This window comes from Balaenoptera acutorostrata, chromosome 2, assembly GCF_949987535.1.
Source record: "Balaenoptera acutorostrata chromosome 2, mBalAcu1.1, whole genome shotgun sequence".
NCBI classification, from domain to species: domain Eukaryota; kingdom Metazoa; phylum Chordata; class Mammalia; order Artiodactyla; family Balaenopteridae; genus Balaenoptera; species Balaenoptera acutorostrata.
The window spans coordinates 20998942-21020166 of record NC_080065.1 but is presented as its reverse complement, the minus strand read 5'-3'; the positions used below and the strand labels follow the sequence as shown (position 1 = coordinate 21020166).

The 21225-nt window shown below is 35.5% G+C and overlaps 1 pseudogene; it reads right to left on the bottom strand.

Moving 5' to 3' along the window:
- Nucleotides 1-7727: 7727 nt before the first annotated feature.
- On the bottom strand, nt 7728-7860 carry LOC114238619 (U4 spliceosomal RNA; annotated as a pseudogene).
- Between the last annotated feature and the right edge of the window lie 13365 nt (nt 7861-21225).

The window sequence follows — 21225 nt, the reverse complement described above, 5'->3', positions numbered from 1 at the left end:
ACATGCACCACTTCCAGGGCTGGACCATATAAATCTCACCCTGATCCTCCAGTTCTTTTCACATTTGTCTTTTGAAAATAGAGAGATCCAAGACACTACAGATCACTGGAGCTATAAGAAAGGAGACCTTGAGTTCCTGAACTACCATGTGAAGAAAGCCACCCACTGACCAGGAATATCTTCATTTCAATGCTGTCAAGAAATCAAATTTAACCTTTAATCTTATTTAACCTTGAGGATCATGTGTTAAAGCAACTAATGTTACCCAAGCTTTTACAGGAGACTAACAAATAACTCTACATTTTCCTCTATTCAAATTCAGAATGAAAGAAAGAGGCATGGGAGTGGAACAGGTGGTGGTAAAATATGACCTTACTAATGTATACAGCTATTCCAAGGGGTGCAGTGTAGCATTCAGAGTTGATCTCATGAGCTTCCAAAGACATCGGGCTAAGTGACCCTTATTCTAGTTTCAAAGTTCTGTTCTAGCTCTAAGTACACACATAAACTTCAGGGAGAATTACTTATCCCATAGGGGCTGAGGATGATTAATAAAACCTTCCGTTACGCCTAAAAGCACTGACCTATACTGTACCCTTTAGACAAATCGCATATTGCATAATCATGATAAGTGAAGTGCACCAGGCCTAGATAAGCTAGTCTCTGGCATATGTCCAGACGAGACTAAAAGAAGAGTCGTTCAAGCCATGAGTGGAAAGATGCACTTTGATTGGGGTATGGAGCTTCCTGAGGTGTGAGGAACCCCTCCCTTCCTCAGAAATTACAATCTGCCTTGGGGGCTCCCCTGACAAGGATACTGGTATCCAGGTCCTTGAAACATTCATCGTTTTGCCATGAACATGTATGTGCTTCTTTTCTTCTGTAAATTTGAATAACTAAGAATTACTTGTTTTGCCCAGGTGGTATCAGTGTCTGGTCTCTCCACAAATTTGGACATACTGTTGACATTGGTAAGTACAGAGGACACACACAGGCAGAGACAGACCACCATGCCTTGCATTAAAAGCAAATAAAATTTAAAGTCCTTTCACAAACAACGTTTCAAGTTTAACTTTTTTTTGGTTTGGTTTGTAATGATTCCCGGGAATGCTGTGATAATTATAGAGGTGAACTGTAAGTTTCTGGTACTTGTTAAAGTCGCCCAAGCAAAATAATTTTGCAGAACAGTAATCTAAGTATGTTGATAGTGAATAATAAGACAAACAATGAGATCATTGCTGCTTTGAAGGGTTTTAGAACTGTGAAAAGGGCATCATCTGCTTTTAGAAACAGAGTTGAATAATTTTATCTTCTACTTCTTAATTTACAGTTCTATTATTCACCTCTAAATGCCTTTATCCATTTCTTAGTAGCTTGCCCTTAAACAACATGCTTCTACCATTCTCACAAGCAATTTGATTTCTCTTTTAGTTTAAATAGAAGCAGCTTGACATTAGATGCAAAATATCTACTATGTCAATTGTCTAATATTTTTCCTTGAAGTGGAAAGAGTAAGATTAATGCACACACACACACACACTCAGAGCTCTAAACAGCAACAACAACAACAACAAAATAGATATAGATATAGATATAGATACAGATACCACCAGAAATCTATTAGGATTTGCTGTGAGATCAAACTCTAAATGGCACTGCATCCAAACTTTCTGCATAGGTCTGCAGATTTTTATGCATTATTCAATTCATTTTAAAAAACACCTTAGAATAAAAAGCAAACGCAATAGACACTAAATGAGACAGTCACAGAGAACATCAAAAATAGTAATTTAATCTCCCATACAATATTAAGCTTGTTCAGAGACTATTTTTGGTTCTTTGGATTCTCTTTCGAATCTAATTCAGTTTATATATGGATATGTTTATAGGGAGTGAAGGGTAGAATTAATTACCCCAAACATTGTGCATCCACCCCTCTAATATTTTTCATGTTAACACACAAATCGGTTATCTTCATTACTATTATACTGCACTCAGATTACAGCACAATTAGAGATCATTAACCCTCTCCTTTATAATCAGCAATTTTCACGGACCACAGATATGCATGCACCTCTAATATATTCCTATGTATCTTACACTTCCATTTACCAAAGTGTCAAAACAACTTTTTTTTACATCATTGCTATGTGTTTTAGTTTCTGCAAGCTGGCTGTTAGAAGACAATTATTTCTCCTAAATGGCTTTCCCCTCGATCTGGCTATTTTTTTAAAGAAAGAATAAAACACTGTAAAAATCAGAAACTTTGGTCCCACTCCTTTTATTTTATGCACAAAGAAGCTTATTTATGTACGCCAACATCACACTGCAGAGAAAGACACACTGGCTCTTTATTACTTCTTCTGTACTTTATACAGGAAATGTGTGGAGAACAGGTCTTTCCTGAGGTATTATACTCATGTGCTTTAAAGATTAAGAACACTCAGTATGCCAAAAAAATGCTGTATACGAAAACATGTTTTATTGATTAATTTACCGAAATTCAGTTAAAGTTTCTTTCAACTTAATGTGTTTGTATATATAAAATTGTATATTCATATTTTGTAGTGATGTGATTATCTGGTGCTAGAATTCTAACATCTAATAGGTTTTATTCTATTTCAGTTTATTTATTTTATGCTTTGCCAGAATGTGCTTATGGAAGGCATTCTCAAGCATGAAAATAAATTATAAGCAGCTGGCACATAGCTATTCTTTAAATTATAAACTTCCTGATTTTTAGGGACCAGTATTCTTTTTCTCTTTCACTCCTCCACATATCAAAACCCAGGGAATATTCGGTTGTTTTGTATGAAAATGTAGTTAAGGGAAGTGCACCCACTTCTTCTGTCTCATGCAAAGACTGAGCTCTTTAACTGGTCTCTCCTTTGCACTCACTTTCCTCTCTGATCTATTTTGCACAAGGCAGCCAGGGTGATCCTTCACAAACACACATTTGACCATGTCAACTCCCTGCTTACAAGAGTGTAATTACTTTCTATTCTCACTAGCACATTGCTTTGAACAGAATATATAATCAGAAATACCTGTTGAATATTGCATGCCCCCAGGATAAAGTCCAAACTCTAATCTGTCTTCACTTACAGTGTTTGGTGACCTTTCAGCTTCATTACTGATCAATCACCCAGTGTCACTTAGGTGACATGAGGCCACTTCCATAATATCTAGTATCAGAAGACAGAGAAGAGATGAAATAATTCCTTCAGCATTTAAATATCTAAGCTCAGAAGTGACATCTGTCACTTCTAATATGTCATTGCCCCAGAGTCACATGATTCTTCCTAAGTGCAAGAAATTGGTGGTGTTGGAAGTACAGTCTCTATATGCCTCGAAGAGAAAAGAGCCAAATATCAGAGAACACAGTACTGTGGGCCACAGTGCCTCATCCATAACAGGAATTTCATAAACTCTTAACGAGTAATAATCAAGATTCATTAGACTGCAAAAGATGACACAAAAACACTTTGGCAAACAAGGGAAATAACTAGTTCTTGTGCAAAATTTCAAGAAAGGCAGGGGTACTGCTTGACTTTATGTTTCAGAAACATAGACGTTTCCATTTTTATATACTCCTACTGATTTCCCATCTCTACCCTCCCCTGGTTCTCAGCCTTATTTCTCAGACTTATTGCCAGGTCTCTGGCACAGCTGTAGAGGTGGAATTGTTGTCAAGTCCAAGTTGTACATTCCCTATTTTCCCAATTGAGTCTTGCTCTCTCTTCGTTGTAAGTTCAAATACATTATTGAAGGACTCTAGTTCCCAGTTTAGCCTCCTCGGAGTTGGAATAATATGTTCCATGCACCTTGAACTTGAATGCAAAACGCTTCTTTAGGCCAATCACCACATCCAGAAAGCAGAGGTTAAGCACTGTACAACTTACTAAATTCTTATTACCTGGAACCCTGAAGTAGTTTCTGCCCTTATACTATAACAGTGACTATATGAATGGACAATGGCCATCTCATGTGTAAAAATAGAACACTGACACAGAACCTCTGCAGCTATCAGTTTAAACCACAACCTCTGCAGCATTTGGCCCCAAATAGTAAGGAACTAGTTGATAACTGACAGCTTCCCTGATCTTTGCCCTCCAGCTCCAACTTAGGCCCAACCACAAAAAGCCAATTATGAGCCTTAAACAGTCACGCAGGATGCCCCACTCTGGTCAGCCCACCCCCAGATTCCCTGTGCCAACATCTCCAATCAGGTCACATGTGAAGCTTTCTTTTCTTTCCACTATAAACATTTTCCACTCTCTGCCTGCCATGTAGTCTCTGTGAAATGCAAGTGTTGGTGGCTATTCTCTTGCTATATCAAACTCTGATAAATATCTTTTACTTGTTCTCATTTGGGAGGTTTTCTTTATTTTCACCGCCATTAAGGAGACTTTGCAGGCTTCCCTGGTGGCGCAGTGGTTGAGAATCTGCCTGCCAATGCAGGGGACACGGGTTCGAGCCCTGGTCTGGGAAGATCCCACATGCCGTGGAGCAACTAGGCCCGTGAGCCACAACTACTGAGCCTGCGCGTCTGGAGCCTGTGCTCCGCAACAAGAGAGGCCGCGACAGTGAGAGGCCCGAGCACCGCGATGAAGAGTGGCCCCCGCTCGCCACAACTAGAGAAAGCCCTCGCACAGAAACGAAGACCCAACACAGCCAAAAAGAAAGAAAGAAAGAAAGAAGCTTTCATTTAAAAAAAAAAAAAAAAAAAGGAGACTTTGCAACAACCCTTAAACTAAATGCACTTAATTATGCGAAGCCTTTATTTTCTACCTAAATAAAAATTCTTTTGAACCATGTTACCAAAGAATGCCCCCTTTGTGTTGAAAACCTGTGGTCGCTACTAAATTAGTAGAGGCTTCTGCTTTGCTTATTTATTGTCCTTTTCCATTTTGTACTATCTTATGGGTTCCCTATATGATAAAAACATTATTTCTCCAAGGTGACAGAGTATATTTAAACCCATGCTATTACTACTTATGAGGTTGTTTTGTGATTTACATGTCATATTATTAGCAAAGATGCATTAATCTTAACCTGATTTTTTTTTTTTCTCCCTCAAGGTTGAAATACAACCAAACATATATCTGATAGTGATTCAAACTCTCATCTTGTCCAGTCAGACCTGTCTTAAGTGGCACACTTTTAATTAATAGTTTCTACCTTGGAAAAAAGAAAGGTAATCTTGTTTTGGATACGCTATTACTTCGGAACACTCAATCTGCCTGGATTGTTGAGTTAATTCTTATAACTGGAACATGCATCCTAGCCTGAGGCAGAAAAAGAGAGAAACAAAAGAGCTAGAGAGAGCACAACAGAGAAAAAATGGGCATTTATAGAGATAGTATTAGAATAGTATTAGAATAGAAGGGACTTTTTTTTTTAGTACCTACTAACCATATCAAGTGAGGAAGGACTTACCTCACAAGCATATCACTTTAATGATTTTGCATGGTTGTCCTCTGCTCTGAAGAATGATTGTCCTTATAGCCTGCAAAGTATAGAAAAGGTAGAGAAATTAAATTGTGTATTAAGACAAAAATTACTTGACCTTTCAGAAGGACTCCATCTCCCTTGGTCTGCAATGCTTCCCTTATGTATTTCTTTTCCCCCATAGGCTTTCCTTTCTGAAATTGTTTCTGGGTGACCTGTGAGATGGGACCTAGTTCCACCACTAGTCAAGTCTTCAGTGTTGTGTTCAGTTACTACAATGCAACCCAGAGATTGATGTAACTATCTCTTAATGTGACTATCTACATATCTATCTTAAAATTAGAATTCAGAGTTGAGATGATTGTTATAAGGACAGTTCAAAATGCATTAAATTGAGATGATTGCTATAGGGACACTTCAAAAGACATTAAATTGAATTTTAAAATGAATTTGGAGATTTTACTTTACAGAAAATAAAACTGACTTGGTTGGTTGAATGGTTTTATTTGCCATTTAGGCTCCTAATTTCAATCTGAGGTCTGCTAACCCCTGGGATTAAGAGAAAACTTTATGAAGAGCATTCTGACCAAGCAAATAATTTTAACCAGTTTTCAGGTGTCAGATTCGAATAACTGTTTCCTAATTCTTGTTGTTCCTCTTTCCATTTTTTCCTTTAAAAAAAAAAACCTTTCTCCCACAAGGTTTCATTTTTCAAAAGAGAAGTGTACTTCTCAACCTTCTTGAACTTGACTCTGATGCTTTGTCTTTGGGTGTTGAAATCTCCAGGATGCAAAACAAAGGGGACAATTCAAAACATTCACCTCTATTTTAAAAAGTAGATGACTCCAATAGCTAGATAACAAAACCTTTGACAAATAAATTTTTTATGTTTTTATATTGAATTCTTTCAAAAACTTGAAGAAATATCTAATTGAGTTGTCAGTGGACACATGATTATAAATCAGTTTTTATGATAAATTACCCTGCAATTTTTGTCATAGTTCTTTGAAGGAATTCAAAGAATTGAGTGACATAAAAAAGCCTCTTCTCTCATCTCCTTATTTCTGAGAATAAGATTTCTCAGAGCTTAAATCTCTAAAAATGAGAATATAGAAATATAGAATCTGATGGTCACCTTCTAACAGTAAGCAAGATTTATCTATGGATAAATGAATTTATAATAAGAAATTTATTAAGAGATGCATTTTCCCAAGAATGCTTTTAAAAATAATTGCATTTCAAAAACTACCAAATTATTACTTGTTAAAAATTAAACCAAAATGTAAATTTAGTTTTATTTTTAACAAATAATAATTAAAATAATAATTTTAAAAACACATAAAACTATACAGCAACTGAAAATTAAAATTATTATTTTTTTGTCCATGTGATCAATACATGGCTTTAAAGCACTAAATCAGTAAATACGATTGGTAACCATTCTGCAGGGAAAGCAGTGCCATGAACTCTGGAGCCGTTTGATTTAAGTGGCCCAGGAAGGCTTGAGTGGTGGCCATCTCAAAGATGGCAGCACTATATCAGAAACAAAAGTCCCTTCCATTTCTCTGAATTCCAAACCTCTAGGGTTTTATAATTACTGAAGAAAGGTAGAGGGACCTTTAAAATAACAGATACTTAATTTTTCCACAAAATAATTCAGGCAGGAACAGAGCCACATTTAATGTTTATTTAGGAAAGTAAGTGAATGTGGCATTTTTGCCCTTGAGCATTGTGAAGAAACTTCATAACTCTTAATACCCAAGTTGCCAGCTTTCCTATATCCTGAGGATAGTGACAGACTCCCTCAGTGTTGATGGTTTCATGTGCATTTACCTCACCCCTATCAGTAATGAAGTACTGTGAAAACGCTGAGATGGCAAGAACCACCACTTGTAGATGCAGAGGGTAAGAATCCAAGTGTCATCAATGCAGACAGCATCTTCTAGATATCTTTTTTTGAGGGTCCTTCTCTTGGAAACTTCACTTGCTTTTCATAAATGATTAACTGGGCAGTGGTTTTATTTTAAAATGTCCTCTTTTCATCTTTCCAACGGAAAGATTTTGAAAGTTGTCTGAAGCTGACATTGTAGACGTTCGCATTTTAATAGAGATGCCTTCTTCCATGAGATTTTGAGTGTCTTTTTAAACAAAAATTGAAAAGCATTGTCTGTAGTTCTATATTTCTCGTAGTTATTTCATTGACTGAGAGCACTTAATGCGTCATACTATTCCTGTGTTCATTTTTATTTAGTATAGCTGTGTGGAAGGATCGACTGTCGTTTTTAAGGCAGTGAAACATTGGATATTGATGTGTACCACTGTTTTATCAATGCACTTGTTTTCAATTAGCAATAATCACACCTCAGGTAAACCTCATTGGCTATGCTTATACTGCCCCTGTACAAAGCTTCAGTGTATTAGATTGTAGAGAAAGAAAGCTATGTGGCATACAGCTAAGAGGAAGGATTGTGAATATAAATAGCTCTAGGTTTGAATCCTGGTTCTGTCACCTTCTTCAACCATTTCCTGTAGATATTTGGTTGTTATGTAACTGACACTTTATAATTTTAAAAGAAATATTAAACATTGCTAATTTGTGAAGATTAGATCAATGATTTTTATTCAGATATTCTGGCTTTAGGTCATTCAAAGTGGTGGGAATCAATATTAAACTGTGATAGTTTTGAAATGTTGTTATTTTATAATGAGACTAGATTGACAGGTAATAAATCATTCCACACTATAAGAAACAGTGTAACAGGCAAGAGCTTGGAAAATTCCTACCATTCTTTGTCTCCTTCCCTTGTGAATTTCCCTGTTTTATAACTGAGTTGGATTTCTTCAGATTTTTTTTGAATCTAACATTTTGATATTCCTCATCACAGAAATCAATTTATTCTTAATCTCACAAGATATATTGTCTGATGCAGAAGCTAAGGAAACTCTTTATTAGAGTACTAATTCTACTTTACAGTGTAGGTCTCCTTTATCCTAGGAGTCACATTTACAAAACTTTTTCTTTTATTTTTTTTAATTTGTGTAAATTTAATACTCCTAGGTATTAGAGATCAGTAAAATAATACAACAGAAAGAGCACTGTTATATTACACTGAATTTGTTATAATGGTAACCTTTTAAAACAGAAAATTAATTTTATCCCTTATCTTGAATGTGCTGTGGCATTTTTATACTCACCGATTTTGAGTGAGTAGATTATAAAAATAGGTGTTAGTTTGGAATGTCAATATCTTTACTGTTCCATGGTAGCAGTGTGTCTTCCTTTGGACAACAGGCACTTTTCAAACAACAAGCGTGCATTTGAACTGTATATACCTTGCCGGCGTCCCCTTGGACTGGAAAACTCCTCTCTTCAAGTTGTCAGTGCCTTCGTAGATGTGGCTCTTCCAAACTGAGGAGAGAAATTAATGCACTAGTATTAAATTATGGTCACAAATATTAACTTTTGGTCTGATCAATGTTAAAATTATAAGCATTCATAGTTTTAAAGTTCTAATTTTAAAATAGGTGACACTTTAGATACCTAGGTACAGATACAGACAGTGATACCATCTTGCAAAACACATGCTGTCATTTAGTTGTTGTGCTTGCCATTACCCAGGGCTGATTATGTTTCAGAAGTTGAAATTGTAAATATTACTTTTATCACTTTACACATTCCTTCTTCAAACACACACACATGTCCACACACACACACACACTCTCTCACACACACAATTATATGGTTGCTATGGTAAAATATTTTCTCTGAAAAAAATTGTTTGTCTCAATTTGGTATAATCAAATTTATTATATTCTCAACAAGTTTTGTGCTTTTGAGCAGATGAGTTTTAACTCATGTGGAATTGACTGCTATTCAACTGACATACAAAAGTTCCAGGATAAAGGCCTGTTTGTATTTTAGTATTTCTTCAGCAACAGCCATGAGATCTTTGTTAAATGCAAATAAATCTATTCTATGTTGCTAAACCTTATTTTAATACTTGGGGATGTTTATTCTGCATCCTTATAATTTACCAAATTATAACAGATTTTATACACTTAACTGATTTTCTCTTACTTGGCTAATGTTCCTTGAGTTCAGATATAAAATTTCATCTATTATTTAAAATTATCATAAAATAAAATCTAAATAGCCTAATTTTCTATGGCTATATCTTTTCAAAAATAAAGAATCACATATTTCTCTGTGTGATTTTAAAAATGCACTTTAAAAATCTTCTATTCATGCAGTTAAGCCTACTAATTCCTTTAGCTCATCTTTTATATGAGAATTGGTTTCTAAACTTGGCTAATAAATAAAGAGTGGTCAAAATCACTCTTCAAATCTCCTTGAACTATGTCTCATAGAAATTGCTATACTGTTCTTAATATGTCTATTAAAATGTATCTTTCTTTCTATGCTGGAATATTTTTCCTTTAGGTAAGCATCAGTTAAGCCATTGTCTTACTTTTAGAACCAGTATTCCATTAAAAATATATACCCTTCAACAATAGAATCACACTCAGATGGATGAGATGCTCATATAACAAAAGCCAGAGTGGATTTGAGATTAGATGGGGGAACATCAGATATGTGTCCCTTTCACCCATTTTATGTTCATTCCTGAAAGGAGACAAGGAGAGGAATCACTTGTGACATTCATATTTTATTTTGTCTTCTTTTTTTTGGCTGAGTGACTTACATATCAATTTTCTAAGTTAAATATATATATATATATATATATATATAGAGAGAGAGAGAGAGAGAGAGAGAAACTCCATTATAAAATAAATGAAATATATTTTTCTATTTACAAAACAAAGATAACTGTTAATATATTCCTCAATAAGAATACTGAAAATATTATCAATGTAGTTTAGATTAACACAAGTACAAGTTTCTATAAAAAATAAAAACATTTTATTATTTCAATATAACACTAATTTTTGAATAAAGGTGGAAGAGGTAAAGGTGCTATTTTTACCAACTAAGTTGGCAACTGAGAATATATAGAATATATTTCTAAATAAAATGCAGTATATATTTTATTCAAAAAGTTTTCTTTGAAGAAATTCTTTAAAGTGAATCTGCTCAATGTCTCCTTCTGGTTGTGTTATATTATTTCTAGATGCCTGCTGTATGATGCAAAATATCTTCTTTACTCATCACTGTTGTCTCTTTGGGAAAACAATGTATTTTTTTATAATTTCTAAAATAGCTTCAGTGTGATGTTCAAATGAATTAGTAAGTTTTTTCAGATAATATAAAGAATTTTGTTAGTTATTGACCAAATGATTAAGTTTAGCAATCTGTGGGAGAGATTATCAAAGATATCCACCATCAGTTCCTTCCCATCCTGTACATAAGTGAAATTCTCCGCAAAGAAAAGAGCCTGTTTTACTTCCTCTTGAATCTGGGATGACCTTGTAACTTGGTTTGTTCAGTAAAATGAGAGGCAGTGATACTGTGCAAATTTCAAGTCTGGTAGTTTATTTATTTATTTGTAACTGAAATATATTTGACTTATTGTATAAATTTAAGATGTACAACATGTAGTTTGATGTATTTATATTTTGTAATATGATTGCCATTGTAGTGATAGTTAGCACCTCTATCACATCACGTAATTATTATTTCTTTTTTGTGGTGGGTATAAGTAAGATCTAGCCCCTTACCAAGTTTGATTATTATAGCACAATCTTGTTTATATTCACTGTGGCATGTATTAGATCTCCAGGACTTATTTGTCTTCTAGTTGTAAGTTTGCACCCTTAAACAATGTTACTTCAGGTACAGTAGTTTAAGTTTAAATTTAAGAAAGCTGGCAGATTCTGCATAATCTCTGGGGAAAGCCATTCACCACGTAGAAAATCCCACTTTCCCTGGGCAACTATGTTGTGAGGAAGCTTAAGAAAGCTAGACTGAAATGAGACATGGAAGACAGCTGAGGAGCCTGGTAAGAACTGAGACTCTGACATAAGACACCAGTTAAGTCATCCTAGCTGCTAGGGGCCATTCCAGTGGTCCCCATCAAGGCCTCTGCTACTGTAGAGAGACACAAGCCTTTGTGTTCTGCCTTATCTGAACTCCTAATCCATGGAATTACGGAGAAATGAAACTCATGTCATTTTGGGTTAAGTCTTTATGCAGCCATAGATTAATGCAACAAAATCTTCTCAAGGACCGTTGGGTGCTATGCCTGATAAGTAATATTAATGGTAAAAGTAAATACTATTTCTGAATCCCTTACTATGTTTCCAGCAAGAATTTTATATGTAAAATCAAATACAATTCTTACAACAACCCACTGAGGTAGACAGATGTTGTTGTCCTGAGTAAACTAAGACTTAGAGAAATGAGTGGCAGAGATACTTAATAAAAAGGGCAGCCAAGACTGGACCTCAGGTCTGACTTACCCAGGGTCAAGTTTTCAGCCTCAGGATGTGCTTAATTGTGCCAGAGGTTGGGGAAGATCACTGGCTCCTGGATTCCATCAGGTCTCTCTCTTGGGCTGAAGTTTGTTCAGCTCAGTCATTTTATTAGTGTCCCATTGTTGCCGTAACTGACTTCCACAAATATTGTCAATTAAACTAATAACCATTTATTATCTTCCAGTTGTACAGATCAGAAATCCAGCAGGCTCTACTGGGTACACTGCTTAGGGCCTCATGAGGAAGTAGCTAAGTTGTTGGCTGACATGAGATCTTTTTTTTTTTTTTTAAATTTTTATTTATTTATTTATTTATTTATTTTATTTATGGCTGTGTTGGGTCTTCGTTTCTGTGCGAGGGCTTTCTCTAGTAGCGGCAAGTGGGGGCCACTCTTCATCACGGTGCGCGGGCCTCTCACTATCGCGGCCTCTCTTGTCGCAGAGCACAGGCTCCAGACGCGCAGGCTCAGTAGTTGTGGCTCACGGGCCCAGTTGCTCCGTGGCATGTGGGATCTTCCCAGACCAGGGCTCGAACCTGTGTCCCCTGCATTGGCAGGCAGATTCTCAACCACTGCACCACCAGGGAAGCCCTGACATGAGATCTTATCTGGAGGCTCTGAGAAAGAATCTTCTAGGCTTACTCAGGATATTGGATGCATTCATTTCCTTTCATTGTTTCCACATGGTCCCCTAGATCTATCTTCAAGCCAGTCACATAAATCAAAGCCTTCTCATGCTTGGATATCTGACTTCTCTTTCTGCCTTGTTTCTCTGACTTGTGCTTCTGCCTTCCTCTTCTACTTTTAAGAGCTCATGTTATTATGTTGGAGCCCCTTGGATAATACAAGGTAAACTTCTTATTTTAATCTCATCTGTAAAGTTATTCTTGCCATGCAGTGTAACACATTCACAGGAGTAACACTAGTGGCTGAATGTCATGGAGGCCAAAATTCTACCTACTGCAGCCACTGAGTGTTGGTTTGCAAACCTTGGGAGCTTCCTGAGTGAAACCTGAAACTGGTCCCCATACACCCAGGGGAAGGGGACACCAAAGAAGGAAGCAGACAACTCCAGATTGATGGGTGGCAGGTTTAATAAGCCAGGGAATTTACATACTAAGCTTGTCTTGGGTGGCTGCAAGATGAGTAGATCTCTGCAGCTGCTTGCCAGAATCTTTAAAAAGTTTATATAGAGGCCAAAAGTGTGTTCAGTCCCATATTCAGTTCAGATGGTCTCAGCAACACCTGACTCTCTCAAAGATATGTCCTTGAAACAGCTCCTAGTGTGGGAATGGTGAGCGGAACTTGAACATTCATTCCAAGGACAGGGGAGTTGTGAGGATTCCCTATTGCCTGGGTCCAGCTCAAGGGTCAGTTGGTAAGCACATCCTCTCAATGACCTCCTCCAACACTTGAGCCTTGGATTGCTCGACATTGTGGCAAATTCTTGAAGAATACTCATTCCTGCTGAGCTGACCTCACCCTGTGACACAGTCTTCCCAATAAACCATCTATCCTGTCACCCAATGCCACCAGAGGAAGGAGCTCTATTAGTCCTAGTAGTCTTGATGTATGTGGTTTCCTTTGCTCCAACCCTTTGCCCTGCCCTTGTGCTGAAGAGAGAATGTTTTATTCCACCTATTATTAGCCATCTAATCAAAAGGCACCACAGTTACCACCCTCAGTATATGTACTATACATTGAGAACAATTGGTTTTGCAGAAGATCTCACTAATTTAGTGAGATCAGCTTAATTCATAGTTGGGAAAAAAGAAAAAAAGCTAATATTCACTATATCAGATCCTGTGGTGAATATTAATCAATCATCTGGTAATACACAGTGGGTTAAGGATTGAAATCAGGTTTATCTCAGTACAAACTCAGGTTCTTTTTATGTTTTATAAAATAGTTTTCATTAAATTATATTAAAAATGTGGTCAACAACATGGTTTCAGAAACTATCATCACATGTATACACTAGATTTTATCTAATGTTATACATTTAATGTAAGTTATAAACTCACAGATGTAAGCTGTAAGATGAAATAAACATGAGCACAAAAGAAACAATAAAAATTTTCCACGACCAACTTTAATAAAAACATTGTTTTTGTTTTTTTTAATCGCTGGTCTTCCATATCAGAGCAATAGACCAATATCCAGTTGCCAATTTATTTTACTCTACAGAACTTTGTATTCAATCATTTGCTAGCAAGCATGCCTTTATTACTAGCCAATTGGATCTTTGAAATTAGAAATTGAATATTTGAAGTCAGGACTTGAGCCTAATAATCAGCTTATTCATTGTGCTTAACTGAATGCCTACAACTCACAAGTCATTTTATTATTCAACAGATATTTCTGAATGTACAAATAGTACTTGGCTTTCCATTAGGCATCAAAATTCAAAGATAAAAGTTATAGTCTTTGAATTCATGAAATCTATGTTCTATGGACACTCATAATGAGTTTGTGAACTACAATAAGGGCACAATACCCATAGGAAATAAAACTACTGAGTCTTTAGGCAAAAACCAGAGTGATCTTTCTAATACGTGAATCAGATGCTCTATCTCTGTGATTTAAGCCCTTTCAATGGCTTCTACCATCTATTGAAATAGTTATCCGTGACCCTCATTCATTGATGCATTCATTTAGCAAGGATTTCAAGTCCTGTTATGACTCAAGAATTGTTCCTAATGATAAACAAGGTTGATAAATTGTAGACTCTCCAGAAGTCTATGATCTACTGAGCAGAAAATATGGAAATAAGCAAATATATGACTAAGGAAATAAACACTCTGAAACACAATTGCATATAAATATTATAAACGCATCAAATATGTGTGTATAGAATTATTTTTATAAGTTCTACATACATAATATGTTTGTGTCCCATGCCCTGAAGAAAATAAAAAAGTAATAAGTAAGAGTCTTGGAGGGGGTAGTTAGAAAACTGGGAAGACCTCTCTGAGAAAGTGTCATTTAAGCTGTGATCCCAATAATCGAATTTGTAGGAGTGTTTCATGTAAAGTACATGGTTCCATGTAACGAATCAATGAAAAATTCCTTAGCATAGAATAAGCTTCAAATGTGCCAAGAATATAAGAACACCAACTGTGCCTTGAAAGGCAGTGCCCAAGAAGTGCTGTAGCCCAAGAAAAAAGTCAGAAGTTTTGTTTATGTATTTGTTTATATATTTGTGTGTATTTCCTCTTTTGAAATGAGAACTTCATGTAAGCAAGGACTTTTTGTCTTTTTCAATTACTGTTCCTACAGCTAGGACATAGTAGAAATATTCATATTATGAAAAATAAATAAATATTGATTGATTGAATAAGTGAATTTATTTTAGTTTAGGGGCAGTTAAATTTGCCAAAATTAAAAAAAAATTAGTGTTGATATGTTTTTAGATAACTTTGAACACCTAGCCCTTAAGAAAAACATTTCATCACATTAAACTCTTCATGAAAGTAATTTAAAAATTATAGTAAAATCAATTATAAAAATCAACAATTTTCTATAGTCTTTGCTATACTATTGGAATAATAAACACAGTTTTCTACTACTGAAGAAAAATAATGTAAAAACTAAATAAAGTTTCAGAAAACATGGAAACCCATCCCAAGTATCTACCCGGGGAAAGAGTTGAGGTATGTACAATATCTAGAAATGTCTAGTTATTATTTAATATAGTCACACATTTAGCAAACTAAATACTACATTAGTGAATGTTTAACACACTTCCACTCAAATAAAACTAAATAGCTAAAGTCCAGAAAAATTTCTAAATTTTACATTATTTCAAAGGGTAGTGAATTTTAATTTAGAGATCATTTGTTATTAAGGCAAAATACAGAAAACATGGGAAAGCAATTTACTTGAATCATGAACAACTCTGAGATTCACATTTTGGGTATTAAACATTCTCTTAGTGTCATAAATAAAACATTTTTTTTAGAAAATAAATCATTAAAATTATGCCATATGTCGTACTTTCCATTTTGAATTATTTAAAATATGTAGATTAGAGAGTGGGTTAAAATATACTTTCAAAATTAAACTGAAACTACATCTATTAAAATTGGAAAGTAATTTTTATGAATGAAACTTATAGTTTAATGACAGCAATTCATGCTTCTTACCTCTGCTATTATATTTTAATTTTAATTTAAACCAGCTAAAGTAAGCCTATAGGGGCATATATTGAAAGGACATGAGTTTATTTCACTTAATCAACCATTTCCTAAGCACTGACTCTCTTGCCCTTAGCTTCCACAAAAATAAGGCCATAACATAACCTAGAATGTTGTTTCTAATTTTATTTATCTTTTATAATATCCCTAGAACTTTAGTTCTAGTAAATAGTAAACTAGTAAATGGCAACTGTTACATTTGTCCAAATATATAGAATCACATGCATGAAAGACCCCTCAAAACTGACATCTGGTGTCAATCAATAGTCTTCATCTAGTGCATTTTCAGAAGGTACTCAGACTCAGATATTCATTTTCAAGGTCAGACTGTATAAGAAAGTGTAACTATTAGTTTTCTGAATACTAGTATTAAGGAGCAGACAATTAAGAAGGTAATTTCCTGAATGGCAATCTTCAATCTATGTCGAATTTCCTTTCAAACATAAAGAGCTTTACAATTTGCTTAATCATTTTCAGTCTGTATATAAAGTTATATTTATAGGATTTTATTTTCATGGAATGAATAAGTAAATAAATGTCACACTTGAAAAGAGTATGATAATTGTGTCAAATGTCAAATCTGAAAAGAGCTATTTTTTTCTATAATTTGAAAATTCAAACTTAGAAAAAAAAGTAACTGCTCCTCCACATAGGAAAATGAAAAGCAGATTGATTTTATTTGAAATTCCTGAAATTTTCAATTACTTGTATTCAAACAATAATAAACACATGGATTATTTCCAAACTGTATTCCTCAGAACCTCAGTACCTCACAGCTTCATTTTTTTTTTACAATGGAGTCCTTATAAAATTTAATTTATTGAAGATTCAAAAGTAGTATTTACACCTCTGATCATCATTTATATTTTATAGTGATTATCTGTTATTTCCAATAGTAATTGCATGTATTTTATTTATGTAAATAGATAACTCAATACTTTAAAGTATTTAGCCCTATAGGTTCCCAAAGCAACTCTTTGAAGTAGGCAAGGACAATATCCTCCAAAGAATTCAACTTTAAGTAGAAGAGGCAGGGAAAATAAGTCAAATCTTAGTCCAAAATTCTTTCTAGTATTCTTTACTGTTTCATTGCTTGAATAGCTCCTGAGACAGTTCAGCTAGATGTCCTCCTAGTCTTCAAGGGAACACATAGAGCTGATGTGTATCTGAACATCTGTAGAGACTAGGTAACCAACAGACAGGTAAATCACTCAGAATTTGCTCTTTTTGTTCTTTTCCTTTTTTTGCTTTCTCTCCTTTTGGTCGTCTGAAGACTTAACAACAGTAGTTTCAGAAAGATTACAGAGTCGAAATGTAAATAAAAATTCAAAAGAAATGGACTGAATAAGTAGAAGTAATGTATAAGAAATTTATAGAAGAAAGGAAAATGGCCTGGATCAAAGGGGTGCTTTTTAAGCTAGGCAGGGTAAGCACGTTTAAACAATGATGAGCAGTTTTTGAAAAGGGAGGAGAAAAGGGAAAAAAGAAGATTTTAAGACAGGATTTGAGGAAAGTATGGATTCAAGGTAAAAAAGAGATGGACTTCAAAGTCGGTATTAAATTGGTAGACTCACCAAGGTATGAATTTAAGTCTAATCACCACTTGGATAGGTGTTGGGAAAACAACAACAATAACAACAATTAGACTCTGGATCGAGGAGTTTACATTTATGGAAAGAGGAGAGGCTGCATTAGAAGGCTCAGGACAGATAGAAGCACGAAAGAATTCAATATTAGTAACAGGGATTCAAGTGCAATATATGGTGCTGTAGAAAGAATAATGACCCCTCAGAGGTGTCTGTGTTCTAATCGCAGGAATCTTTGAATATTTTAGGTTTTATGGTAAAGGGGAATTAAGGTAGCAGAAGGAAATAAGTTTGCTAATAAGCTAACTTTGAGATGGGAAGATTATCCTGGATTATCTGGATGGACACAATGTAATCACAAGTATCCTTGAAAGGAAGAGTGAGGCAAAGAATCATAGTCAGAGAATGATTTGAAGATGGTACACTGCTGGCTTTGAAGATGGAGGAAGGGGTCCCAAGCCAAGGAAATCAGGAAGCCTGTAATATCTGGGAAAAGCAAGAAAATGGATTTTCTCCTAGAGACTCCAGAGGAAACTCAGCCATGTGGACACCCTGATGTTAGCTCAGTAAGACCTATATTGGACTTCTGACTTTCAAAACTGGAAGACTGTAAATTTGCTTTTAGCCACTAATTTTGTGGTAATTTGTTAAAAGAGTAATAGAAAACTAATAGAAACATGGGTAGCAAGAGTGTGCTTAATATTTTCTCTCTGTTATATTTTAAACCCTGTGGAGAAAAGAAATTCCACTTTATTGATTATAATGTTGCTTCTTTTATTTAAAAAATAAACACTTATATTAGTTTTCTACTGCAAGAAATTGGGTTATGCAAATGTCAGGCTAGTCAAGTCTGAAATTTGTAGGACAGGCCTTCAGGAAGGGTCAACTAGAACTCTAGAGGATAGGCTGAAGGTATTGTCCACAGACAATATTTCTTAATCAGGGAAGCTCCACATTTGCTCTTAAGGCCCTTCAGCCGGTTGGAACAGGACTATCGGAATTATCTAGCATAATCTTCCTTTCTTAAAGTTAATGATTATGTGCTTTACTCATATCTGCAAAATATGCTCACAGGAAAACCCAGATTAGTGTTTGCACAACTGGGTACTGTATCCTAGCCAAATTAATACCTCAAAAGACCAACACATCTAGTAAGGCCAATATTTTGAATATAAGGGAGTGAGATCAAAATCAACTGGGATGAAATCGAGGTGAATGTACTTAGCTACTAGTCAAAACAGCAGGCAGTGTTTCCACTTTAGTTTTATAATCCAGAATGTATGAGATATGCCCATGGAAGGAGAGGGTTCTACATCTCCTAGGTCATTCTCCCGGAAGAAGAGTGGGTGCAGGGAATTGTGGTGACAAAAAGGCTAAGGCTCACATTTTATAAATTTGAATTTGCTTTTTATAATGACTCCTTTGAGAGAAGCCAGAGGCAGAGGCTGCCACATAGCCTCTTAAAACATCAAAATCTAAGCACTTGTTTTCTACATTAGTAAACCATAAACCTTTTCTAAGAACTGCTGAGTATTCTCCAGTGACCCTGAATTGAGAAAGATGAAATTTCATGACCTGAAGGAGAAAAGAGAAGTCAGAATAGTCATAAATTGGTCAACTTCAAAAAGACTGCTTAAAGGAATACTGAAAACCTATATTTGAAGATCATAGATTTTATACAGAAAAAAACCCAATATATGCTACATGAAAGTATTATCCTTCTTTTTGCTGAGGATTAGACATTGATGATCTATTCAATTACCACTGTGTCTGGAAAAGTGCAATAAAAAGGATCTTTTTGTTGCCTGAGAGAGAAAAGTTTAGAATATATAACATGTGATTCTGCTGATTTTAGAGACTGAGTTCCTCTTCAGAATTCTTCTCTCTCAACAATGGAAAGTACTGGTGCATCTTGGATTATTGTGGAGATGGAAAACAAGATCCAGTTTTCCTTTTTGGTCTATAGTCACGTCAATACCCCAATTATTAGTATGAAGTCTAATGAACATAGGAGACAGTAGACTAGGTCCTCATTTTCATTGTGATAATTTGATGGAGGGGTCTGGGAATGAGAGCAGTGTCTAAATGAGATCCACCTAAAAGAGAAGGATAGAAGGTAGGGAGGATACCGGGTATGGGGCACACTCCCACGTGACTGTTGCCTCCATGGCCTTAGAAAGCACTAACGATTAGAAACAAGGTCAAGCGTGCCCACTGATGGCACCACCCAGATCGTCACATCCCTAGAGCTTGTCACGCTACACGATGCACTGTTTCTCTGATGTAACCAAGCATGTCCTTACAGGATTTTTTAAATCAACTGAGAATGTAGGAGTCTTGTGAGTTTTTGCCAGCATTTAGTGTGAAGGAAAATAATAAAGACGTAAATTATAGTCATTGATGAAAGGTAATGACGATTCAGTCACACTGTGAGTAGATAATATAGTTGAGATTTTCTGACTGATGCATTCCAAGTGAAATCTGATCTAGTGATTGGTATAGATCTGATGAAGATAGTTTCAGGCATTTAAAAGATCTCAGGTTATAAAAGCAGATGGAGGGGCTTCCCTGGTGGCGCAGTGGTTGAGAATCTGCCTGCCAATGCAGGGCACACGGGTACGAGCCCTGGTCTGGGAAGATCCCACATGCCGCGGAGCAACTGGGCCCGTGAGCCACAATTGCTGAGCCTGCGCGTCTGGAGCCTGAGCTCCGCAACAAGAGAGGCCGCGATAGTGAGTGGCCCCCGCTTGCCGTAACTAGAGAAAGCCCTCGCACAGAAACGAGAACCCAACACAGCCAAAAATAAATAAATTAATTAATTAATTAATTAAAAAAAAAAAAAAGCAGATGGAGTTAAGGAAGGTCAATTTGTACTCTCTGGAGGCAGAATATTTTGATCAATAATATAGTTAGCCTAACCCATAATGTAAGTTGTATTTTTCTTTTTTTTTTTTTTTTTTTTGGTCAAGTTATCTATAACTGAACAAGTTTCATTCCAGTTGGGATACAAATAAATCAACTGAACTCGTTTCATACCATTGAAAATGAAAATAAATCCATATTACAGTCACAATTAGAACTTCCTAGGTGAATTTAGGTTTGGAGCTCATGTAGTAGTCATCTGTGTCTTTAAGAGTCAGCCCAACAAATACTTACCACATTATTGTGAAAATGAGCAAAAGACATAAAAAAGTACTGCCTGTTTTCTTCAAAAATAGGCTTGACCTAAGTCAGAACCTGCCCTCTTGAGAACTGAATGCAGTGGTAGAGATTGCTTTACTTGAGATTAAGTTGCAGGAGGATGCCACCCAAAAAGACTCAAAATTAGTTATTTCGATACGTAGTTCTGTCTTGCATATGGATGGAAATTTGTTCAAAAAAGTTGTGACAAAACATGTATCTGTTATAGTAATTGTTTTATGCCACAATCTGATTTTTTTTTTCTTTTTCTTTCAAAGAACATTGGGGCCATTTTAGAGAAGTGCACATCTTTGCAAAGTGTCACTGAATGTCTGTGTAGATGCAGATCTGATCTTAGACTACAATATCTAATTCTTTGTAG